At 40.3% G+C, this 27,601-nt stretch overlaps 1 long non-coding RNA gene across 6 annotated transcripts; it reads right to left on the reverse strand.

Annotated features, from left to right (window-relative positions):
• LOC112791051 (uncharacterized) lies at nucleotides 1-27,258 on the reverse strand. 6 transcript variants are annotated; one of them, XR_011880200.1, is made up of 4 exons: nucleotides 26,571-27,233; nucleotides 26,302-26,469; nucleotides 26,077-26,221; nucleotides 1-573 (listed from the first exon to the last, which is right to left on the reverse strand). It is a non-coding gene; the product is annotated as an uncharacterized lncRNA (long non-coding RNA). The 6 variants fall into 6 exon arrangements; XR_003197077.3 differs by lacking the exon at nucleotides 1-573 and adding an exon at nucleotides 4,138-4,597; XR_003197076.3 differs by lacking the exon at nucleotides 1-573 and adding an exon at nucleotides 4,138-4,686.
• Nucleotides 27,259-27,601: the final 343 nt, after the last annotated feature.

The raw sequence follows: 27,601 nt of genomic DNA on the forward strand, positions 1-27,601 counted from the left end.
TAAATATGAAATACCTCAAATTATATTAAATATAAAATCAAATCTAACATGAGAATTTATAAATCAAAGTAATAGAATAAATAAAAATAGAAGAGAAACCAAAGTAAAGGAACATTGAACCTAGAATGAAGAAAAAGTAAACCTAACCTAAGAGAAATCTAAATCCTAAAAACTAAGAGAGAGGAGATAGCCTCTCTCTCTAGAAAAACTACATCTAAAACTAAAATTGTGAATAATGAATGTTGTCTCCATGAATGGATGCATTTTCCCACTTTATAGGCTCTAATATGTGTTTTCTGGGCTTGGATTTGGGTCGAAAAAGGGTCCAAAAATCGCTGGGTGCGAATTCTGCAACTTTCTACACGTGGCGTCCGTCACGCGTGCGCGTCATTTGGAAGTTTTTCTTGTCACGTGTACGCATCAGTCACGCGTACGCGTCGCTCTTCTTTTGCGCTGGTCACGCGTATGCGTCGTCCACGTGTACGCGTCACATCTCGCTGGTCAGCTTCATTATTCCTTTGTGTTCTTTCCATTTTTACATGCTTCCTTTCCATCTTCTAAGCCATTCCTGCCCTGTAATCCATGAAATCACTTAACGCACATATCACGACATCGAATGATAATAAGAGAGGATTAAAATTAGCAAAATTTAGGCCAAAGAAGCATGTTTTCAATCATAGCATAAAATCAGGAAGGAAAATGTAAAACCATGCATTTTGTATGAACAAGTGTATGAAAAATTGATAAAATCCACTCAATTGAGCACAAGATAAACCATAAAATAGCGGTTTATCACTGTCCTAGGCTTATCACCACCTCCCGCTGATACGGCCCGACGGCTTTGGTACTCGTCGATTTCCCCTTGTGGAGATGTATTATATTTACTTATAATAACCGTTTGTGTTATTATTACTAAGTCAATCAAATTGAGCGGTAAAACATTATTGTCATTGGCATTGTAAGTGGGTTCAGTACCACCCGGACAATGACAGGGGCGATGGCAGGCTTAGGCATTACAGGCATACCTTGAATGGGATTAGGATGCTGAATGTAAGTGGAGAAAATTCAATTTTTAACATATTTAAGTTTAATTTACTTTACTAAGTCTTTCATTTGAAATTTGAATATCGTCTGTTGTATTGATTTGTGAACAGGTTGAGTGGACGCCATATGGTGACCCATAACTGATTAGCCTAGTTCCACTGGCGATAGCCTTGGCAGAGGCATCATCGGCTGTTGTATGTCCGCTGCTTTGCTTTGCTATCATCGATTGGCATCAGGTGGACTGAGTTGTACGTCAGTTCGGTGGTCTACAGCACATTCTGACTAGGCCACTGAACATTGACCACATGCACCGGTTGGATGGGCGGTTTGGCCGCGGCGAGTGGTTCCCGCATCTTCTCGGCGGATGGCATGAGTTGTGGGATGCTCGGATCCACTATCATTTGCCCATACACCATCATATAGACCTGCGTTTGTCAGTCCCACATATGACTTGGTACATTCATTGGGCGCACACAGAATTAGTTGGCCTTGGTGACCAGCACGTAGTGGCGGCTGGGGTTGTGCCACATGATTTGCCCATGCACCATCCACTTGCTCCAGATCTGCATCAGCCAGATGACGGTCACCTTCCGGAGATGAAACCAGTAGCCGGAGGGGGAAGAGGTAGGGGACGGGGGAGGGCCAGGGGAAGAGGTAGGCATGGTGCAGGACGCGGCACACAGGAAAATGCTTGGAAGTCTTTGTTCTTGAAGTGAGTTATGAAGTTGGATGCAATGTGTCTTGTACAAAATGCTTGGAAGGCGTTAGGTGGTTTCCATAAACTCTCATTGGCGTTCAATGCACCATCAATGGATTTGTGCCTGTCTGAAATGACTAGGAGTTTGGGTTGTGGTGTGACATGCTCCCGCAGATACGAGAGAAATAACGACCACGCCTCCTTTATCTCACCCTCGACAGCGACGAATGCAATAGGAAGAATATTTGCGTTCCCGTCTTGAGCTATCGCCATGAGTAAGGTCCCACCGTATTTACCATATAGGTGAGTGTCATCAATGGAAATAAGTGGCTTGCAATGCTTGAAAGCCTCAACACACGGTGGAAATGTCCAAAACACACGCTAAAACATGACAATATCCGTGGAGCCAGGCCAAACCCGAGTCACCAGTTGCACCCAAGTACCTAAAGAGACGAATCTAGCTGTGTTATTGTACACCTACGAATTTTAAAACGGTAAATAACAAAGCTTGAAATATATCCTATCAGGCAAGTACATCTGCATTGAAAATAACCAACGCGGAAGCTCGTTGTATGACTGCTCCCAATCGCCATATATTCTGGCGATCACTCGCTGTTTTGCAAGCCAAACCTTTCGGTACAACGCCTTGTAACCAAAGTGCCTCTCCACACCTCCTTGGAGAACCCTAATGCTGATTGTTGGATCGGCTTTGACCATCGTGAAGATGTGATGCGCAATCACCTTCGAATCCAACCTACCATGGTCTTGTCCCATCGAAGCTTGCATGTAGGAATGAGCCCATTGTATCTCCTAACCTCCCACTTTTCTTGCTTCCAGCGATATGATATCAGTATGCTCCAATTACATCCAGGCCCGAACTGGATACATTGTGCATTATACCTCCACTGGTCACTTTTTACTATTTTGTAATCCGCAGCCCTCCTAACTCTATATTGCTTAATTGCTAGCATCACTTCTTCCTAGTCCTTAAATTGTTGTCCAATCTCAAACTCATTGCTTGGATCCTCTTCAAGGCCTCCCTGGGTAAACGACCAATCCGAAGTCATTACATCGAGATTCAACCTCGTGAAATGATCCGGCCGATCATACGATTGAGAGATGGCGGGCTGTATAAGAGCGATCTGAGTGTCACCATAGTAGTTCATCCCTTCTTCCTCGTCACCATCGTCGGGAATTTCAGCTGGTTCTTCCTCGGCGTTGTCTGCCTCATCGGGGTTAACTTCATATTGATCCATCATCAGGTCTCTAATACCTGAACCATCATGACTTTCAACCCCATGGTCCATCAAGTCAACATTACAAGCTTCAACATTTGACCCCTCCTGACTCCCCTCGGGTGGCATATTAAGATCAACTATAGTCCTTCTTATAGTTCGTCTAACAGCTCCACTCAACGGACTATTATCAACCGTATCTGCAGATGATCCTCGGCCACCTACCTCAACGAGACACACGAATAATTTCAGCAGATGGAAGTTTGTCCATTGGTTGTGCCACGACCGTATGAGCCGTACGTCCTCGTCATCGCGCAAACAGTACCTAATTCAAGACAACAAACATATTTCTCACTACCATAATCTCATAAACATAACAGTAACAAACACAATACGAGTGTAATATACCTTTTATAAAACAAACTGCCATCTACTTCGGTCAGATATCTGTAGTAAATTTTTTTAACCCTCTTATCCTCTTGCTGTCCGACGGAATGCAATATCAAATGCTTCAAAGCTGTTAAACTGTCAACCTCCGGTGTCGTGTAGGTGAATATCGGTTGCCCTAATCTAAAAACTATAGAACCCTCTTCGTCAACACTATTTCACCATCGTAATGAATGGATAACAGTGGAATCCTTGACATCGTAGCAAAAATGTCAACCTTAAAAATGAAAACCAATAGTGTGTTTTGCATCTACTCTCTAACAGCCATGCTTTTATCATCGAAACCCAACATATAGTTCGCCAGGGGGTGCGACGAACTCTATAATTTATATAGAGTTCGCCGGGAGGTACGGTGAACTCCCCTTAATTGCCAAAAAAAATCGTATTTCGGAATATAAATTTGAAATTTCGGATTTGGGGAAATATTTATTTTTTTATTTTATTTGAGAAAAAAATCCAATAAAAAAATACATTCCAACTATCTTATCTTACTTTATTCAATGTCCATCTAACATTGAATCCATCGTTGAATCAACATAGGATTTAATTTGTTACTTGCTATTTTTAAATTTAATTGTCTACCGAAAATATTTTAAAATTTAAAATCATCGCCAAAAGAATTATAATTTTTTTAATTGCTACTCACTTCCTTTCATTTTAATATTGATTTAGTATCTATACTAAACGAGATTAACCATTTCACAAATTCAACAATGTTCATAATCTCCTACAAATGTTCTTTGAATTAATGGAGCCTTCATTTTACTTTAGTTACAACCGTACATAATATAATTTTTCACCATCATAATACTCCACTAACAAAACATTACACTGTTCACAATAGAATTCTTAGTCTAAACATATAAAATATTTTAATTAGAGCATAAACTACTAAAACAGTCACAACTATACCTAAACACCAACGCTACACGGCCAAATTTAACATAGATAACTTTCCAGTGCTGCCAACTCCCCTGTCAATCGTGAATTCTTGGACTCAAGTTCACATGCTCTGTTGTAGTTGTAGTCCCCTATCTTCATTTTAGTGGCCTCTAGAATTTTGTTAAGCATTTTTAGGGATATATCTTGCCTTACTTTCCACTCATTAGAGCATAGAAGGCCTCTAGCTGCGAATTCCATTCCCAAATGATTCTCCGAAAACACAATAACGAACCTGTTTTGTCAATTTTTAGCAAATTGATGGTGGTTCCATTTTAATGGTTTGGGAGCGAAACCAACTCCTCTTTTGCGAGTACCAATTTTCTAAAAGTGCATCAAAGTTCCTTGAATTAGACGAGATTAGAAGAAAAGACTGAAAAGACAATAAATAAAAGGTTTTAAAAATAAAATCAACTGAAAATGAAATGGTTTGTATTAAATCTAAACAAAGCAGTAAAATGCCGTCGACTGAAGGACTTTTGACATGAAGATTAAAAGTTTTGAAACATAAATTTGGACGAATAAAGTAAATGCTGCTTGAAAAGTAAATTTGCATAAAAAGTAAAGTCTGCAGAAAATGTAAATGGAAAGTAAAGACATATGGAAGGAACCCTAAGAAAATTGACTCAAAGCAGTCTCAGAAAGTCCCTGGATGTGAGTGTGTGAGAGTAATTTTTGAAGCAAATTTCCAACCTCTGTGACTTCGAGCCTTCTAGTATTTATAACCATTTCCTTAACCGATTAATTTGAAATGAAAATCCCACGTGTGCGAAAACGTGAATAATTGTTCCCGCTCTTTTGTCTGATCATGTGACGGTTTCAGAATGTCTTTCGATTTCAAAGTCTTCGATCTTCTTTGTCGAATACCTCCTCAATTTGCTAAGTTAATTGGGCTTTTACTTAATGTCCTCAAACATGTGTCTCCTTCGATACCAACTTCTTTCCGAAAGCTCACTTAGTTACTCAAATAACCTCCTCCTTCGAATTCAATTATTTTTTTCCAACAAATTGCCCCTTAGGATTAATGTGTTTGTTCTCGAAATCATTTTTTGGAAGGCGAAATACTTAATCCTAATTTTATCATTAACGGAAATCACCATGATTAGCCATAAATGACATTTACTTCCCCTATTAACTTTTCATCCGTTTGACACGTCTCTCACGATTCACAATTTCTCTTTCTACCGCTCCACCTTCTTGAGAAAGTTACCTCCACTTTTGAATTCCTTTTTGCGAAACGGCTAAAAACAACTCTATTCACAAAATTAAATCTTCTTACCACCATTCAATCCTTGTTCTCTAAACTCCAACTTCTTCTTTCTTCTCCGAATCTCTCGTTTAACCTACTTGCATCCATACTTCACTATCATCAACTCCCTAATCTTTTCAAAAATGACTACTTCTTCATCTTGCAATACTCCCGCTGCTCAAGACAAAGGCAAAGCATTGCAACTCTGGTGCAGGAACCACCATCTTTGCAGGTCTTAAACCCTTCAGATGATGAAATCATCGAAGACCCACAACTTTCCACTGGATGATAAAAGGATTTTGATTCCTTTTACTGTTGATGATGACCCATGTTGCTTTATTGGCCTTATTTAAACCCTAGAGCACACCAATAAAAAGCTCGACTTCTTTTCCAGTGCCAAAGAAGAGGATTTACTCATTAAAAAGGACTTTCCTACTGCTCCTTTCATTCATCACAACAAGTCTTTTAGGAACAACCCTAAAATCACTCCTCGAGGAGCTGATTTTCGAACTTGGCATCAACTCCTTATCACAACAAAGAAAGATGCCTGAAAAGCTGTGGGTATCTATGATCTTCTTTGACTTTCTCATTTCTCTCCTTCCACTTAGCATTGGATGATAGGAGCAGTGTTATGTTTCTGGAACAAAACCACAAATAATTTTTAGCTTCCTTGTGGAATGGTAGGACCTACACTACTCGATGTAGCTGCTATCACTAGCCTTCCAGTACACCTTCCTGAAGTAACCTCCAATTTGCAACCAAATCAAACATACAAAATGACTTCAAAAACCTCCTACAGTGACTTCATCGATCATCATATGGGTCACAAAAACGATCTCGTGACCGACAAAATTGAGTGTAGCATTTTTGTACTACTGGCTAAATGCCATAATTTTTTGTTCAAGAAGCGTTCAGATGCAAAAATTATTTCTCTCTCTGGCTGCTTTGTTACATCCAGCATACTAATTGAATTTGGGCAAGTTAATCTTAGGACACCAGTTCGAAGAACTTGGCCACCTAATCACTTGTCTTCAAACTAACTCTTCAATCAGTGTAGGAGGTCCTCTCTAGCTCTTTCATCTCTGGTTCAATGCTGTATTCAAAAAATATGTGCAAAAAGATGGGGATAATGTTTTTGAAAAATAGCATATTGAGGGATTTCGTTTAGCCACTCTCCAACCAAATTTTGAAAATGCCAAGACAACTAAAGACCTCTTTTGGGCTATTTTTTCTCTATTTCACTCCTGCAATGATTTTGTTAACAATAATTTGAACTTTACTCCTTTTCTACGTTGAAACTATGGCCCTGCATAGTTCGAACGTTTTCTCTTTCCTTCAGATGATGGGGAGAATGAAATAACCAAATTGAACTGGACACACATTCATGCTGTTCAGGTAATCCCCATTGGACTACCCCAATACAATAAAGAACAATTCAAAGTGGTCCTCTATGATCCTCACTACGTCGCCGGACAACTAGGATTTTCTCAAGCCATTCCAGTACCTATCCCTAGGATTAATCATGCTCTTTGTCATATTGAATTCACTTCAAAAGAAGACATTGATCATTATCTTGCGATTAACTAACAACACTGAAGCAATTACTCCCATCTCTTCTATGAGCGCAGCTCATTCATCACCAAATCCTTCTCTGAGTGGTGGAATAAATATTATTCTATATACAATTGTACTATCGATTGAATCAGAAATCCAGCATTGAGAATTATTCCAATTGTTGAGATTTCACCAAAAATAACTTCAAAAAGAAAACTCGAAGTCACATCACAGCACTAGCAACCAAAGAAAATTCAAAAAATTCTAGCAACAACCCCCAACAAGGTAAACTTTTTGACCAAACTTTTCTAAATCTTCCTTTATCAAATTCATTTGAATACATCTCAACTCTAAACTTTTGCCTATTGTTAGACTCAATCATCGAACGAAAGTTCCTCTGATGAAAGCGAGCAACCAGCACAACCAAACATCTTTGTTCCTTCTCAAGAATATGATTTGGAGAATGACTCAGAGGCTATTTTTTCCCATCTAATTCGAAGAAAGTCCATCCCGGTAACTTCACTTTAATTTTGAATTTCTTATGTAAATTGAAAGAAACATAACTTATAAAACACTTTTTCATATTGCAGGCCAAAAAAACTGCTCAATCTGTCTCTGCTCCCTCATCGACTCCTGAATCGGGAACACAAGGGGATCAAAGAAGACAAACACAATAAGAATCCCACTCATCTATTCAAACCGTGATTTTTGCTGAGCCTATTCAGATCATCTTGCCAGAAATACATGTTCTGGTCGATTCAACTCAAGAGCAACCCCTTACCACCAACAGATCAACCCGTTGAAGATCCTCCTTCTTCCATTCGAGCTGATGCATTTCAGACATTTCATATTACACAAAGCTCTGAACTATCTGCTCAAAATGCAGGGAACGTCCCTTTCTCTCGAAGAATTTTAAGTCTAGAAAGAACCATTGGACTTTCTTCCTCATATGGTCCAGAACTATCTGTTGAGATACCTGACATCACTTTCACGCCTTCGAACACTGAACTAGCCAAACTTGTAGCAGTTCTAACAGAAATTGTTCAAGAAGGAGAAGTGCCTATCTCAATCCCCATTCTTGTAGTCCCTTCATCATCCACCTTTTCTTCTAAACTTAGTCAACACATTCTGCAACAACTATCCAATCTTTTAAAACTTTCAAAACACACTCCTTCTGAATGGACCATTCAATCAAACCTGAATTCTCTTCTCTCAGATATTTTGAGTTCTTCCCTCGAACTTTAGGTTCCTCCTGCACTTTGTTCTAAGTGAAGAGATTTACAAAAATTTCAAATAGCTGCATCACTATTCAAGATAAGTTGCAAGAAGCCAGAGAAAAAATAAATAAGACCAAATCTGAGTTAGAAGAAGTCAATGCGGTTCTTCAACTGATGAAAGAATCCTATCAAGAATATGATTTAAGGGTCACCCAAGCCCTTCATTGCTCAAGCTTACTATAACAAGCAAGAAGAAGATCTCGAGATAAAGCTAGCCCGAATCGAGCAAAAACTGTCTATAATTTGACAAAGAAAAGCTGACTTAGCTGCCGTTCAACAAAAACAACCGAGGATCTTCAAGGAGCTTTGTGTTGTAGAACCTGTTCATATTTTGGGTCGAGCTATCCGACCCGGGATGTTTAGCGACAAGGCGACCCTCCTCTTCAGGTCAGACTATCCGACCTCTTCTCAAAGAGCTCAGCCAAATTACCAAGAAAGCCCAAATAAAGGGCCCGAATAGAGGAACACAATCCAAATCCAAAGGCAGCCAAGCCTATAGAGATAAGGGCGGTTCCTTTGAAGATAAGCTGACCTCACCCAAAGATAAGATAAGATAAGATAAGATTACTAACTTATCTTATTTAAAAAGGTCACTCCACACCTCTATAAATACACTGGAGCACTCAGGTATAACTCATACTCTGATTCTACTAAAAACCTGTTTAATACCCTTGCTAACTTAAGTATTGGAGTTCCTTGCAGGTACCACCACCCTCCGGTGACTAAGGATCAGCAGCATTAGCACTCCAACAAGTTAGACGCAGCAGCTCCGGCCACCTCCTACACGTCGGATACGTCGTCTCTGACCAGCACAGAAGGTCTCGACCGAGATCAACCTACAGTTTTAGGTAACCCTTGGAACATTGGCGCCATTGTTGGGGACCCTGGAAGTCATCCCATCACCATGGCAGATGACCATGACAACGACCACGATTTAGATCTAGAGGATAGAACGCTGCACAAAAACGCAGACACTACACCAAAGGATACGCCTCAACTTAATAACGAAAAGAATTCTCCAAACACGGGAGCCATGGAGGCACTTCAAGACCGTTTAAAACAACTTGAAAAAGAAGCCCTACATCAACGAGAGGATGAGAAAGACCTAAAAAGGAAAATAAGGCGATGCCGGGAATTGGAGGACAAACTCCTAAAACTCGAAGCCGATCTCAATACAAAAGCTAATCGATCCCCTCATGAGGATAGCTCCCACAAGGACCAAGATCCATTTACCAAGGAGATCATGAAGACCAAAATCCCAAAAGACTTTAAACTCCCGGATATGACTTTGTACGATGGCACTACAGATCCCGGCCATTATCTCAGCAATTTCAGAAGTAGAATGTACCTCACCGACGCCTCAAATGCAGTTCGCTGCAAAGCCTTTGCAACTATTTGAACAAAGACAGCAATTAGATGGTTCGACAATCTACCTCCTAGGTCCATCTCAATCTTCGATGACTTAGCCAAGAAGTTTTTGGCCAGATTCTCCATCCAAAAAGATAAGGCTAAGCACGCCCCAAGTCTATTAGGAATCAAGCAAGGAGAACGGAAAAGTCTTCACAACTACATGGAAAGATTCAACAAAACATGCCTGGACATACAAAGCCTACCAACAGAGGCTGCCATTATGGGCCTCATCAATGGCTTGTGAGAGGGACCTTTTAGCCAATCTATATCAAAAAAATACCCCACATCTCTGAACAAAATGCAAGAATGAGTAGAGAAGTACATCAACATGGAGGAAAACTCTCGACTAGGAGAGACCTCAAAATTTGGATTCACCTATCCCTCCCGGGATAAGGATAAAGAGTCCAAAAAGAAGGAAGATCGACATGGGAAAAAAACCAAAAAATACCACAATTACACCCCTCTTCGGGTGTCCCTTGTGGATGTCTACAGAGAAGTTTTCCACACTGAAAAAATACCCCCAGCTTGACCACTCAAAGGCAAAAAAAGAGGAGAAAATCGGACCGAATATTGTGAATACCATCGAATCTGCAGGTATTCCACCAACGAATGTTTTGACTTAAATAATGTCATAGAAAAACTAGTAAGAGAAGGGAAATTAGATTGGTACCTGGCCACACGAGACGATGAGCAGAGAAAAAGAAGAAGGGACGAAGATGTTGGACAAACCGAGCGATCACCTCGTACACCAGAAAGACACATCCACATGATACACGGTGGATTTGCGGGAGGAGGATTCTCCAAATCATCTTACAAAAGATATCTTAAAGAAGTATATCATGTTGAGGGGAAGGAGGTAGCACCCGACATCCTCGCAATTACTTTCACCGAAGAAGACGCATCTGGTATCATCTCAGGACACGATGATTCCATGGTCATCACTGTTATATTGGCAAACGCAAATCTCCACCGCACATTGATAGACCAAGGAAGCTCCGCTGACATCTTGTTCAAAACTGCCTTCGACAAGCTCGGCCTGGAAGAAAAAGAACTTAGAGCATATCCAAACAGCCTGTTCGGACTAGGAGACACCCCGATTCAACCACTTGGATACATCTCACTACACACAACCTTCAGAAAAGGAACCAGTCAAGAACACTCAAGATAGACTACATCGTGGTCGACGTGAGTTCATCCTACAACGTCTTAATAGGTCGGACAACATTGAATCAGCTCGGCGCAATAGTCTCGACTCCACATCTATGCATGAAATTTTCAACTGCAGAAGAGATAACTACAATAAAAGTAGACCAGAAGACGGTGCGCCGCTGTTACAATGAAAGTTTAAACCTCAGAGGCAGAGGAGAAGAATTCCACACAATTGAACTCGATGGAGTTCAGAGGCGGGAAGAACTTCGCCCACAACCCGAAGGTGAAGTAGAGAAAGTCCAGATCGGAGACATCCCAGACAAAATAACCAATATTGGTACGCTCCTAAAAGGAGACATAAAAGAATCACTCGTACAGTTCTTACGAGATAACGTCGACCTTTTTGCATGGAAGGCTGCAGACATGCCAGGCATAAACCCCAAATTAATGTGCCACAAGTTGACGGTCTACCCAAGATCTCGGCCAGTACAACAGAGACAAAGAAAGCTTGGACCAGAACGATCTCAAGCTGTGGAAGATCAGGTACAAGCTCTACTGGAGGTAGGATTCATAAGAGAAGTCAAATACCCACTATGGCTAGCTAACGTCGTCTTGGTAAAAAAATCAAATGTGAAGTGGCGAATGTGCATCGACTACACTGATCTCAACAAAGCCTACCCAAAAGATCCCTATCCACTCCCAAGTATCGACGCTCTGGTAGATGCCTCCTCCGGATATAAATATCTCTCGTTTATGGATGCATATTTGGGATACAATCAAATCCCAATGTATCCACCCGACCAAGAAAAAACTTCCTTCTTAACCCCAAAAGCAAACTACTGCTACATCGTCATGCCTTTTGGTCTTAAAAACGCAGGAGCTACTTATCAGAGATTAATGAATAAGGTCTTTATGGATCACATCGGAAAAATCATGGAAGCCTATGTGGACGACATGTTAATAAAGACACAAAGTGAAGAGACGCTATTGTCTGACCTGACCCAAGTATTCGACACTAGAAGACGGCATGGCATGCGACTCAATCCTGCAAAATGCACCTTCGCAGTAGAAGCCGGCATATTCTTGGGTTTTATGCTCACACAAAGAGGAATCGAGGCAAATCCAGAGAAATGCCAGGCCATACTCGACATGAAGAGTCTGACTTATGTCAAAGAGGTACAACAACTCAACGGGAGGTTGGCAACCTTGTCCAGATTTCTAGCCGGATTGGTAATAAGATCTCTTCCCTTCTACGCCACTCTAAGGAAGGGAAAGAAGTTTGAATGGACAACGGAGTGCGAGCAAGCCTTCCAAGATTTCAAAAGATTCCTAAGACAGCCACCTATTCTAACTCGGCCACGGGAAAGAGAATCACTCATATTGTACCTCGCGGTAGGAGGTCGGGCAATAACCTCAGCTCTAGTTCGAGAAGACGACAGTGGGCAACAACCCGTATACTTCATCAGTAAAGCATTACAAGGATCCGAGCTGAACTACCAAAAAATAAAAAAATTTGCCTATGCTCTCATACTAACATCTCGACGACTTTGTCCATACTTCCAAGCTCACACCATTAGGGTTCGGACCAACCAGCCCATAAAAGGGATTTTACAGAAAACAGACCTAGCAGGCAGAATCTTGCAATGGGCAGTCTAGTTGTCCAAATTTGACCTTCAATACGAAGCTTGAATAGCCATCAAATAACAGTACCTGGCCAACTTCATTGCAGAATTTACAGACACACCAGAAATCCCCACAGAATGGAATCTCTACGTGGACGGTTCCTCAAATAAAACTGGAAGCGGCGCGGGTGTGATAATTGAAAGCGACCAAGGAACCCAAATCAAACTCTCCCTCAAATTCGGGTTCCCTGCCTCAAATAACCAAGTGGAATATGAGGCACTACTAGCTAGCTTGAAGCTGGCTAGGGAGGTTGGAGATCAAAAGCTTATCATCTTCAGCAACTCACAAGTAGTCACTTCACAAATAGCAGGGAGCTACCAAGCCAAAGATCCCACCATAAAAAAGTACTTGGACAAAACCAGGGAACAGCTCGGACAACTCGGAGAATATGAGGTCCGTCACATACCCCGAGAACAGAATGCCCGAGCTGACGCACTCTCAAAACTAGCCAGCACCAAACCAGGGGGCAACAATAGAAGCCTCATCCAAGAAATTCTGCAGAACCCATCAATCTCAGAAGAAGAAAAAGTCCTAGCCATAACAGGTCAGGATCAAGGATGGATGACTCCCATAATTAATTACCTCAAAATAGAAACACTTCCCATAGAGGAAAAAGAGCCAAAGAGGTTAAAACGGGAGGCACAATAATACACTATCATAAACAATACTCTATACAAAAGAGGGATTTCAATACCATTGTTAAAATGTGTGCCGACTTCCAACACAAAGGAAGTTCTAGAAGAAGTACACAGTGGCATTTGTGGCAATCATCTCGGAGCGTAAGCACTTACCAAAAAGGTACTCCGGACAGGATTTTATTGGCCAACCTTACAAAAGGAAGCCACAGAGTTCGTAAAGACATGTCCACCATGTCAGAAACATGCCAACTTTCACATCGTCCCGCCAGAAGAACTCATCAGCGTGACCTCACCTTGGCCATTCGCAAAATGGGGACTCAACCTTCTTGGACCCTTCCCTTAGGGATCAGGACAAGTTAAATTCCTCATAGTAGGGGTAAACTATTTCACAAAGTGGATCGAGGCAGAACCCCTAGCGAATGCCACGGCTCAAAGAAGTCAAAAATTCCTATATAGGAACATTGTCACAAGGTTTAGGGTTCCATACTCCATCACCACAGACAATGGTACCCAATTCACAGATATAGGTTTCAGAAAGTTAGTGGCCGACTTGAACATAAAACAACAATTCACTTCCGTAGAGCATCCCCAAGCCAATGGACAAGTCGAAGCTGCCAACAAAGTCATATTGACTGGGCTGAAACGGAGATTACAGGACGCAAAGGGAGCCTGGGCTGAGGAGCTCCCACAAGTCCTATAGGCATATCGAACAACGCCACATTCCACCACAAAGGAATCGCAGTAGAGATTGAAGAAGGGTCGCCTAGAGTGATCCACTATAGTGAAGAAGCCAACTCCCAACTTCAAAGGGAAGAACTCGACCTACTTCCGGAAGTCCAAGAAAGAGCTCGGATCAGGGAAGAAGCATTAAAACGTCGAATGGCTTCGAGATACAATCAAAAGGTAGTACAACGAGTTTTTGCTAAGAATGACCTCATCCTAATCCGAAATGATATCGGAACAACTCGACCTGGAGAAGGAAAGCTGGTAGCAAACTGGAAAGGACCCTACCAAGTCATAGAAGTACTTGGAAATGGCTACTACAGACTATCCGAACTCGATGGGTGAGAGCTTCCTAGGTCATGGCACGCCTGCAACTTAAGAAGGTACTAAAGTTAGGGATGATAAAGGATCTTAGGATAAGGCGCACTCTTTTTCCTGAAAAGGTTTTTTAATTAGACGCCAAGCCAAGACCTACAAATCACCCGACTTAGAGGGATAAAACTCCCGCATGTATATCTTTGTATTTTCTTTTGAATAAAATCTGTTTAGATCTTCTACAAATTCTCAAGCCGCATTAATCTAAATCATTCATCGTCCGATTATAAAGCTACAGATCGGCAGAAAGTGAAAATCAAATTCACTACACGATCACGATAAAGACCAACAGAGATGAAAACCAAATTCATTGAAAGGTCGACCAAATGAGGATCAAACCCAATTTCTACAAAATCGGCAAAGATGAAAACAGAATAATGCAAGAAGTTATCAAAAGTGATCCATAGAAAGGACCTGACGAGGTCTTAATAAAATGGGTTGCTAAAAATTAACTTAAAGACTGGCCGATGTAAAGAAGTTAGACCAGTCGCAATAACCAAAGTTATAAGTAAATCCCTGAAAGAGACCTGAACAAGGTCCAAGAAAGAGGATTACAAAAATAACTTAGAAGGGCCCGACATGATGAAGTTGGCCCAAAATATAAAATTTATAAAAGTAATCCCTGAAAGAGACCTGAACAAGGTCCAAGAAAGAGGATTACAAAAATAACTTAGAAGGGCCCGACATGATGAAGTCGGCCCAAAACATAAAAGTTATAAAAGTAATCCCTGAAAGAGACCTGAACAAGGTCCAAGAAAGAGGATTACAAAAATAACTTAGAAGGGCCCGACATGATGAAGTCAGCCCAAAACATAAAAGTTATAAAAGTAATCCTTGAAAGAGACCTGAACAAGGTCCAAGAAAAAGGATTACAAAAATAACTTAGAAGGGCCCGACATGATGAAGTCGGCCCAAAACACAAAGTTATAAAAGTAATCCTCGAAAGAGACCTGAACAAGGTCCAAGAAAGAGGATTACAAAAATAACTTAGAAAGGCCCGACACGATGGAGTCGGCCCAAAACACAAGGTTACAAAAGTAATCCCTGAAAGAGACCTAAACAAAGGTCCAAAAAAGAGGGTTACTAACAACGACTTGGACAAAACCAACATGACGAAATTGACCTCTCGAGAACCTTAGCAACCTGAACATGGTCCGAACAAAACAAATTACTAAAAATAACATTAGGCAAAGGCTCGAAGGAATCAAGCCAATCAAAAGAGGTCAGACGACGAAAGTTCCAACACTCCCAAAACCTAGAAAGGTACCAAGATGAGTGCAGACATATATGTTACGAAAACACGTTATAATAATAACAAACTCAAAAGGCTATCAAAACTAGCCCCAAGAGCTTGGAAATTACTTTGTTTTTCAAAATAAAGTTGCTAAACAAGCAACTAGGCATGTAGCAAAAGTCAGTACCACCATTTACAAAATATAAAGAGTTTAAAAAGCCCACAAGCCGGGCTATCCACACAAACATCCAGAAAATTCATTAAGGATCCAAAGGCTTCTCGGTAGCATCAACATGGGGTGAAGGAGGGCGAGTCTGAAGAGGCACAGCATCCACTGTCTCATCATCCCGGTTTAAGATTTGACAATCAGGTTCCAACCCGGAATAACCAACTTCAGGAACTGAAGAAGTCGGCACCACAGAGGCTTTGGTAGCAGGCACAGAGGGAGGTTCAACATCATCATCTTCAGGATCATCAGGGACAATCTTGCCGTCCTTCACAACATTGTCCAGGCTGAAGAGAGTAAGGTCGACCTCGGGGGCAAGAACCCGAACCTGTTCCTTCAAGTTCTCATAAGCAGCATTTACGCTGCCCACAAGGTGACCCTGGAGATCGGCATAATCAGCCCAGGCCGACTCCAACTCCCCCTTGAGATGCATCACTTCCCTGTAGGCCGTAACATAGCTATCCTTGTGCCTCAATGCCGTGTCTTTAGCCAACTGCACAGAAGCTGCCAAGGCAACGGAACTAGCCTTTTCACTCTCCAACTCCTTCTCCAGCTTGGTCAATTTCACTTGGAGCTCCTCCTTCAAACCCTTCATTCTGTCAAACTCCCGCTTAGCCTCCTCCATAAAGGCCTTGGTAGCATGAAGGGGAAGATCTTGGGCAGTTCGGTACATGACAGCTCCCATATGTGCCATCTTAATGCTGCTCCTTGTAATGAAGTCCAAATGGCGAAGGAGAGAGACATCGTCAGTGGGCATGGTACCATAAGGACCAATCTGCTGATCAACAAACTCAACCACGTCAAAATCAGGGGCGTCAAGGTTAAAAGGCTCAGTTGTCTTTTGTTTTTTGTTTGGAGGAGCGCCAGAAGTAGCAACAAAAGCTGGCGGAGGATCAACCAAATGAACCCGGGGAGTAGGGATTACCCTCCTCGCCCCCGGTGAGCTCGGTACGGCCGGCTTTGACTGAACCTGGGACGACCCTCCCCGGCCACCTTGGCCGAGACGTTTTAAGCTGCAGTAGCCTTCCTTGCCCTTTTAAAGGCCTTCATGGATTCGTTATTTTTAATCATCTCTGTAAACAAACATCACAGCGGGAAACCAAGTTACGAATCAGAAAAGATCTTATAAGAGATAAACTCGACAAAATAAGCAAAACCAAAAGAAGAATTGACCACTACCCAGCTCAGCTCAGAGGAGAGAGGGGTTTGCTAAGAATTTCTTTGTGTCGAGATGGGGAGGCTACCCCCAGTTTTCTTCCAGCACAGTCACAAAAGCTTGCTTAGCCTCATCTAAAATCTCCCACGTATATTTAGATACCATCACATTCTTTTGCCATTCCAAGGGAAATGCGGGCTCATCATTCTCATCCAGCAAAAAGGGCCGAGCTCCTTCAATTGCTCAGACCCTAAAAAAGTAATTTTTGAAGTCGTAGAAAGATTCATCAAACATGGAGAAAACATTTTTCCCCTGGGAAGCTCGAAAAGAAACCCAAGCGGCTTTCTTCTTAACCACCCCAGGCTTTGTCAAAACAAAGAGATAAAAGAAGAGGGATTGTGAAGCAGGGATACCGAGCTCATGACACAGCAACTGAAAGATTTTTATAAAACCCCAGAAATTGGGGTGAAATTGGGATGGAGCTACATTACAGTACCATAATAGGTTGGTCTCAAAAGGGGTAAAAGGAAGAGTAATATTCATTTGACTAACAAAGAAGTCGTATGCATAAAAAAAGGGGCGTTCTCCAGCAATTCGGGTAGAAAAACAGACCCTTTCTTCAGAATTTGGAGATACGAGCTCATAGTTCTTCTCATCACTACCATTACCACAAATCCTATAAAATTGCCTAAGTTGCTGAAAAAACTCAGAGTCAACCAATGAAGCACACAGAAGAACCATAGAATCCACCCAATCAGCCATGCCCTCAGGAACTTGGGAAGATGTCTCAACAATATTTTTACGAGAAGACATGAGGTCAACTAGTCCTACAACAAGAAAAGATGATTGGATTACTAAAAAACATCTCGGATGAAATCAAAACAACTCGGCTAACATAATCCAGCACAGTACAAGCAACAAAAGGAAACCCCAGGACCCACACCAAAGATCCAGGGGCATCCTTTGGAGGCAGTCACAGAACAAGGACTCAGGAAAATCTACAAGCTCACACCTTGATAACGACCCCTTTCAACTAAAACATCACTCTGAATAGAAGGCCACGAGCCACAGGAAAAACCATCAAAATAACTACCCTCCAAATCCACAGTCCCCGTTTAGTCAACAAAACGAAGCAACCAAATAACAAAACAGCTCAAGAAGAAGTCATCAAAGACACAACCTTTTTCAGAGAAATAAAAAATACAAATTATCTTTTGCAAAATTTATCAACAAAGAAAACTATTAACATGGCGAAAGACATCAAAGGAGCAACCTTTTGAGAAAGCAAGTGGGTTCATGCAGATCGCAAAAGAAGAAAATAAACGGCATAAACCCTAAGATGCAGAAGGTTCATTTCAAAAGCAAGAAACACCCCACAACAATAAACAAGCAGATGCACGACAATACAAAAAGGTTCAAATTTTCTAAAGTAAAAAAAGGCACAAAGCAATCGACGAAGAAAGTAAGAAAGAACCAACCGGGAAAAAGGGAGAAAACTCTGGAGAAAGCTGAAAGCAGAAGCGGCAGGGATTAGAGTCACTTCTCAAACAGAAAGCCTCACAGAAGTTGAAAATGGAAGATAGAATCCAGAGTCGCCCTTTCACAACAAGAAAAGTACTAATACGGCACAGAGAAGAAATACGAAAACTGCAAACTTCAGAAAACAGAAAGAGAGAAAGAAAAGGAAATTTATGGAGAAGAGAAACCGTTTTTTAAGCGTGAAATTCAAAATAGAGAGGCTAAGAAAAACGGAGCAATTAAAAACCAATTAATGAGGGTACTAAACCCTTGCATATTCCCAAGGCTAAGAGTGCTAAATGCAAAAGTGCGCGCTTTTAAGAAGAAGCAAAAGAAAAATGTTCCATATTAAAAAAGGAGAACGCTACAAAGATGAAGTTGATAAGATGCTAGAGTTTGGCTTCACCAAAGAAGGATCGAAGTTCTGAAACTAAGACTCGACCTCAAAAAGAAAGACCGAGCTCGAGTAGGGGCACTGTTCATATCCTGGGTCGAGCTATCCGACCCGGGATGTTTAGCGACAAGGCGACTGTTCATACCCTGGGTCGAGCTGTCCGACCCGGGATGTTCTACAGACAAAGCGACTGACCTCTTCAGGTCAGAACAACCCGACCTCTTCTCAAAGAGCTCGGCCTAGTCACAGGAAAGCCCAAACAAATGGCCCAAATAGAGGAACTCGTCCCAAATCCAAGGGCAGCCCAAGCCTATAGAGATAAAGGCGGTTCCCTTAAAGATGACCTCACTTAAAGATAAGATAAAGATAAAGATAAGATAACTAACTTATCTTATCCACAGGAGACCGCATCTCACCATTATAAATACACTGGAGTACCCAGGTATAACTCATACTCTGACTCTACTCAATACCTGCTTAATACCCTTGCTAACTTAAGCATCGGAGTCCCTTGCAGGTACCCCCACCCTCCGGGAATGAAGGATCAGCACCATCACCAGGTCCAACAAGTCGGACACACCAGCTTCGGCCGCTATACACCCGCTACACACCAGCGACGGCGACGGGTGGGGACGGGCGGATCTGCGGGGATGAGTCAGACCCGCGCCTCCTCTTCCCGCGACTAAGCTCCCTCACTCCCGTTCTTCCTTTGGTGTGCCATGGCGGCGGCGGCTGGCAACTCGGCGGCGACGGCAATGCCCACCGTTGCTAGCCATGCCTCTCTTCCTCCCCTGCCTCCCTCTGCTTTCCCCCCATTTCTTTCTAGCCCTTTCTTTCTTTTGCTTTCATTTTGTTTGCAGCTGCTGCTGCTGTTAGGGTGCTGGTGTGGTTGAAAGGGAACCGGGTAGGGTTTTTAGGGTTAGGGCTTCTCTTTCAAAAATTAGGGTTAGGGGCATTTTAGTAATTTCAAATAAAAATAGGGATATTATAGTAATTAGAAATAAATTGTAATCCATTAATAATAATGTATAAAAATAATATTTGCTCATCAATTTCATAAATTATTTTCAATAAAATGTCCCCATCAAATAATTAGAAATAATATACTTACTTTCCAAAATAACAACAGTAATATTTGAAATATTACTTATCTAATCCAAATCATGTAAAATCCCTATTATTTCATAACTGCCAAATTTATAATCTAAATATAGAAAATAATTCAATAATTATAAAATTGGATAATAATCATAACTCATCTTAAATCCAATAAATCAAAACTTGCCTTAATTACCTTTAATAAAATAATTTCTGAAATTAAGACTATAAATAACCATATGATTTGAGACTTGATCATAATAAGACTTTTCAAAAGTTTTGGGTCTTACATTCTACCTACCTTATAAAAATTTTCGCCCTCGAAAATTGATACAAAATGAAAGAAATTCCATAACAGTTCACCTTTGAACCCATTTACGGAAGAAGCAAAAATATCTCAAAATATAATCATATATACGATTTTCCAATACTTTGATTGTCATAAGCATAAGGATGTAAAGCTAGGAGTGTGATTGCAAAGCAAACGTTTCAAGGTAGGCTCAATGCAAAAGATAACATGGGTCAATCATGTGATAGAAGGGCAAGGCATCAAAGGCTATCAAACAGGATGGAGTTAAAACGACGTACTTAACCTCCGCACACTAATCTCATATCGACCTCAAAGTTTCAACTTTCCAACTCCATCAAGCACTTTACAATCCCATACTCGATCCAAGCCTTACAACCGCAAACCCGTTCGCAAGGAACAAAACACCCACAACTCATAACGTTGCACACCTACCGCCTCACCTTCCGTATACATATATCACGTCCTAAAGAACTAACGCATCGCGTAACTACGTCTACAAGTCGCACGTGATATCAAAACAATTCTCGAGTCTACTCAGAAGGATACAAGATCATAGAAAGGAGAGTCAAATGTCAAGGATAGTACTCATAGATCTGAGGGAATATATCCAATCCCAAACAACAAGGATGATCAAGCAAATGAAGTTTGCTAGAAATGAATCAACTGACAACCTCAAAGATGACCCTTGGATCAAGGAAATTCAATAAGACCAATAAGCAGAAAAATCAGTGCATCAGTTTGAAACAATTTCGAGCTGAGCCGAAGAAGCATGAGGTTTATAGAAAAGAATATCTCAGACCCAAGACAAAACTCACAGAACTCAAGAGCATGATTAAAATACTTCCGAATGCATTGTTCACAAAAGAATCGAAAACTTGCAAAAAAAATCACTTCGCAATTTGAAAGAGAAGTTAAACAATAAACATCCTTCAAGAGAGTAACAAAAGCATAAACGTGGCTTTACTTCAATACAATTTCATGTTGAAGTAGATTATGTAGAGTTCCAAAAACAAAATGCACACAACTTTGGCTAAGAGCTAAAATATTTTCTCAAATATTTTAGAAAGATAATTAGATGCACGACTTAACCAAAAGCAGTTCATAAAAACTCGGAAGTAATCAAATGCTTGTTCATAATTCTCAAAATTTCATATTCAAACAAGCGTGTATAACATTTATAGCAAGTACAAAAGAGGAAGTTAAACTCTTTTTAGAAAAGAAACTCCGAAGTAAAAATTTGTTTACAATTTGGTAAAGGAAATAAGTGGTGCGTTACAAACGAATCGGTTTCCACTAAACAAGGAAACTTTTCAAAATCTCATTTAAAATAGCGCATGCCAACTTTAAGAACAATTTCGTCAAAATCGAATAATGGTTTCACTCTCAATCAAGTAACAGGGAATAGATTCAGTTTAGAATTTCTTCAAAGAGAATTCAAAACTTCTTTAAAAATTCAAAACAAGACTCCAAAAGTATAGTTGAAATCACCATTTCAAAAGGATGTTCAAGGATATTAGGATGTACTTGAAAAGGAGTCAAGCCATACAAGAAAGGATCTTAAACCAAAGTAGTTCAAACAAGATTCACTAGGCATGAGTCATCAAACAAGCTTTCAATTGATCCAAAAGAATACAAAAGTCATAAGGAAAAGACAACTCAATCATTAGTAATTTCTCAAGGATAAATCTATGACTAAAAAAACTTTTGTAAAGATAATGAGAGGATATGTAAATGATGCACTATTTTGAAACGAATCAAACTAACTCACATAAGAATGAGATTCACAAGATTGGAAAAACCAAGATCAATGGTAATGTTCACAAATTGTAAAAAATTAGTTAAAAATAAGGTCAAGTATGATATTCATATACATGGAAGGTTTAGTAGAGAATTTAGTCCGTTCATAGGAAGAAAGCTACGAGTCCAACATTTTCAAAAGAACAACAGTGGCATAAACCATGTAGTATGCTAAACCAGACTCAAATCAAAATGCATTAAGTGAAGTTTATCAAACAAAACTCGACTGGAATAAAAGCGAAAAATCCTTCCTTTCCAGAATTTCGGAAAATATCCAAATACATAATCAAATGAAGATGTGCATTGGAACTATAGTAAAATTACTAGAAAGTCAAATTGTAATTTAAGGTAAATGCAGTTCCATAAATCAGTAAAAACACAAGCGAGGTATTGGAAATAGATAGTTGCTAAGCGGTATGAGTAATCTTCAAAGTTTCATATATAGAAAAGTATACATCTAATCAATAGCAATTTATAAAATCTCAAAATTGGCTGTGATCACTGTCAAGTAAGAGAAAAACTGAATCAACAATTTCTCAAAGAATGAAATCAGAACCCAGAGTTAAAAGTCACAGCACATTAAGACAAGTTCAAGGCTATATCAAAGAATACTTGAATCAAGAAGGACTCAAATAGAGAAAGGTAGATACAACAAGGATTTCAACCAAGCATATGCACTTAAGATCAAACAAGAATGCATATGAATAGAAGAATGAAGTTGAAAAATCAAGCTACTTTCCAAAAGAACAAGCAACAAGAACTTCAAGTTAGAATATGAAAGAACAGACCGACTCGAACAAAATTCAAGACACACAACTGAATAGCCTCGAGAAAAAGTTTCCAACGTTCCTAAAACCCGCGATTCGCTTTACTCAAAACTCGGATTTCATCTATGATAACCCATCAGTGCTTTCATATACATAATTCACTAGTATTAAGCCGGCCAAACTTAATATTAGGAGTTATGCAATGCAAGACTAACAGCGTTAAATCAATAGATCGTCATGTGCATAAAGCTCTAATTCTCGTCATTCGACGAGACCTAATACATGACAAACACTCAGAGTATGCAATTGAAGCATAGTCAGTCCATTCCTCAGGCTCTACAGGAAGAACTGCTCTGATACCATAATGTAACACCCTAACTACCAAAGCTCACGCTTCCGGCTGCGCAACTCTGATAGCTCGGACATAACGACGACACTTATACTAATTAATACTAAAATATGAGCCTGTTTAAAACTTTAAACCGCAATACCGCTCCCAAAAATACTTTCGCCATACAACGTACGTCCATACATACCATACAACTTACAGAAACTCATAAGGAGTACATCCATATATATATACATACACATATATAAATAATATTACAAATATTAACCAATACAATTCCTATCCCTCTTACAGAATATATCAAGATAAAGGCGAGGGTACAATAAATAATAACTAAGGTCATACAGAGCATCACAACAATAACTAAATAAATTCTTCGTAACTTCTGCGCCCATATCCTGAAAGGGGAAAAATGTAAGGGGTGAGAACATCATCCTCGAAAGGGTTCTCAGTAGAGGGTTTTTGGGAATTACTGTAATAGGATACATGAAGATAAACCGTACCAGTGATTAATAACCATCTTATGCCTCTTTTCAAAAACAACAGTTTACAATAAAAGTAAAGTCAGAAATCTTTTCTGAAAGAAGAACCGTTCAACTCTCAAAACATCAAAGCCTTTCAAAAAGGTTTATCTATACTGAACCAAAATAGCCTTTCATATCTTATTCCAAACCAAAACCACAAAACCGAAATCAACTATCGGTCCATCTCATTCAACCACGGCCCTAGGCCCAAACAATCCAACCACAACCAATCCACTACAATCCAACAGAGTTCCAGATGCAAACACAAGTAAGAAGATGCAAACACAAACAGTTATTGCAAGTAGAACAATTAGCAGTTAATCACATAGGCAAACCAAGTACAATATGCATACCCAAACAATGTCACATAGATGCATATGATGCATGCCTGTCCCTAGTGGCTGATGATATCATCTGTCGGTTATAGAGCCAACCCGACAAGTCCTGGTAGCTAACCATTGGACTGTCCCTCTGTCGCGCATCCCCAACTCGAGTTATACTCATCATAAACTTGATCATAAACATGATCCATATCCATCACCCTCACTGGTGAATATTTTGGGGGCGAGCTCATCCGGGACTTTCACAGTGCCCGGCCACACTTACGACATAGGGTCAACAGAGTATCAAGTCTCAACCTGGAGCACGTGGTGGCTAGCCACTGCTACTACCCAGGGAAATCCTCATCTCCGATAGTGGAAGTGCAAACATCACAACTTATCAATATCTCAGCATAAATGCTTTCATTCTCAATCATGGATCAATATCCATCTCAGCCATCCGGCTCACGGTTCAATCCAGAACCAGCCAATATTAATAATCACACACAGCCATTCCGGCTCACGGTTCAATCCAGAACCAGCCAATATTCATATCATTCAAAGCCATTCCGGCTCACAACAAAACAGCACTTCCACATTCAAAATCATCAAATTATGAAATCGGCATTTAAGCCATAAGTCATTTTCTCAATTCATTTCACTTTGAAATCAAGTTTCAACTCTTTTCAGCCTTGGCTTTAGAAATCTCGTTTCTCAAATCATCTCAGGCTCATAAGCCAAATTTACTCAAAGTGAGTTCCCTTTTTAAAACAGAGCCACTCTCGGCATTCTCTTTCCAAACTTCCAAACCATGGCAAGTTAAGGATTTATTTCAAAGCATTTAAAATCACCCATCTAACAATGGGATTTTATAACAAAAGTTTCTCGGCAGAGTCCCAAGTCTTTAGGGAAGGTCAACCTATATCAATTCCTTAAAATTCATTGAAACTCTTAAAATCATAGATTCTCGGTTCAAGTAAATAAAACTGAATTTACTATAAAACCGGCCATACAAAATCACAAGTTCCAACCCGGTCCAAAAATCAACTCATTTGAAACGAAACCGGTTCATTTGAATCAAACCACTTTCAGGTTTCTTTTTGGAACCCATTTTTCTAACTCTTCCAAAATGCCTCAAACTTGATTAATCAATCAAAAGTCTAGATTCCTTTGAAATCACTAAAAACTCCTTTTTATATAAAAATCAATATTAAAGCATCATTCTTTCCTTCAGTGATTCAAACGGTAAAAATAGTTCAGTTCTAAATAAGCCGAACTCAACGTATAAGGTTCATTAAATAAATTAAGCTTGAAAACATAAATCTCCTCTTAATAAATCAAATAATACAATTTCTCAAATCTGACCCTTTGTAAATAACTTTTCAAACAAGACTAGGATTTTGCAGAAATTTCGGCAGCACCTCCCCTAAAACTTGGACTTTTGCCACCCGGTTCGGGTCCCAACTAAACCGTTTCTCATTCCTTTTCAACAGCTCAAAACCAGAAATTAATTCAAAAGCAAGCTAAGTCTAACAATTGCCTCAGTAGCGTATCTCAAGGATACCATTTCAAAATCTACTCAATATCAATCGATATAACTCATTTCCAAAATTTTAAAGAAACAGTTCAATAACAAATCATTTGTCCAAAACCAAATCAATTAAAATAAACCAGGCTGAATTCAAAAGTGCATTCGACTTTTCACATCATTGAAATAATTGACTCAATTCAAACCAATCCTCAATGGTTTAAACTCAAATTTCAAATCTTTAAAGAATCAACTTCAAAACATTATATTTCACAAATCCGCACAACAACTCAGCCAAACCAACATCCATAATCATTCAAGTCAATCAAATAATACATAAGGCAGATACAATCACCAAATACACAATATCTCACATCAGTATCCATATGTAATAATTCCAATACACAAAACATAGTTTTTGGAAAGCGCCCCTACCTCAAAACGCAATTCCATAACTCAAACGCGCCACAAGAAGTCTCTATCAACCTGAAGTTACCGGCAGCTCACATCACAGCTTTGTTCACTTTCACGGCAGCAATTACAACCCTTACGCGCAACATGTGGCTCCGATAGCTTAATCCTAGAAAATATTATTATTGCGAAACCTTAAAACACATCATGGGATATGAACTGGCAAGGCCTCGAGGCAGAGGTACTTACGGTAACTAAAGAATACTGACCGAACCAAAGAACACAAGCCTCAGCGATGGTTCCATTAGTAGTTCCAACAACAGATGAAGCAGTCCCCAAAACGAATACTACTTGTAACATAAATCTCCAAACAGAGCCAGCAACCATCTCCAGTAAAGGCAGCGACAATGCAACTTACTAGAACCATTTTATTCAATACAACTAGTGTCAGCAACAATGCTTCTAGGTAGGAATGAATTGATGGAACAAGAGAGAATCGGAAACAGGGTAAGGCTTACCCAACAGCAGCGATTCCAAATGGAGCCAGGGCAAGATCAGAGCAACACTAACTCCACAGTGGCAGTGGCGCCTGGTCAGAATCCAAAACCCAGGAGTAGAGGCAGAAAGGCATCTCCTTTCCCTGATTCACGCGGCACTGTTCTTCGTGGTGCTCAATCGGCGATGGCATGAGCTCCGGCGGCAGTGGACTATGGAGAGGTCAACAGCGGCGAGGCAAGGCGCGGTGGTGACGCAGCTGGCGGTGGCTCTAACAGCGGCGACAGCAGCAACGTCCTCCACCCCCGCGCGGGCGCCCTCTGATCGTGGATCTCCGAGAACAACGATGACGGCGCGGCCATACAGAACGGCGACAGGGACTTCTCCTCCTCGCGACGGCGACGGGTCGGGACGGGCAGATCTGCGGGGATGAGTCAGACCCGCGCCTCCTCTTTCCGCGACTAAGCTCCCTCACTCCCGTTCTTCCTTTGGTGTGCCATGGCGGCGGCGGCTGGCAACTCGGCGGCGACGGCAATGCCCACCGTTGCTAGCCATGCCTCTCTTCCTCCCCTGCCTCCCTCTGCTTTCCCCCCCGTTTCTTTCTAGCCCTTTCTTTCTTTTGCTTTCATTTTGTTTGCAGTTGCTGCTGCTGTTAGGGTGCTGGTGTGGTTGAAAGGGAACCGGGTAGGGTTTTTAGGGTTAGGGCTTCTCTTTCAAAAATTAGGGTTAGGGGCATTTTAGTAATTTCAAATAAAAATAGGGATATTATAGTAATTAGAAATAAATTTTAATCCATTAATAATAATGTATAAAAATAATATTTGCTCATCAATTTCATAAATTATTTTCAATAAAATGTCCCCACCAAATAATTAGAAATAATATACTTACTTTCCAAAATAACAACAGTAATATTTGAAATATTACTTATCTAATCCAAATCATGTAAAATCCCTATTATTTCATAACTGCCAAATTTATAATCTAAATATAGAAAATAATTCAATAATTATAAAATTGGATAATAATCATAACTCATCTTAAATCCAATAAA

This window comes from Arachis hypogaea, chromosome 3, assembly GCF_003086295.3.
Source record: "Arachis hypogaea cultivar Tifrunner chromosome 3, arahy.Tifrunner.gnm2.J5K5, whole genome shotgun sequence".
In the NCBI taxonomy this organism is placed as follows: Eukaryota; Viridiplantae; Streptophyta; class Magnoliopsida; order Fabales; family Fabaceae; genus Arachis; species Arachis hypogaea.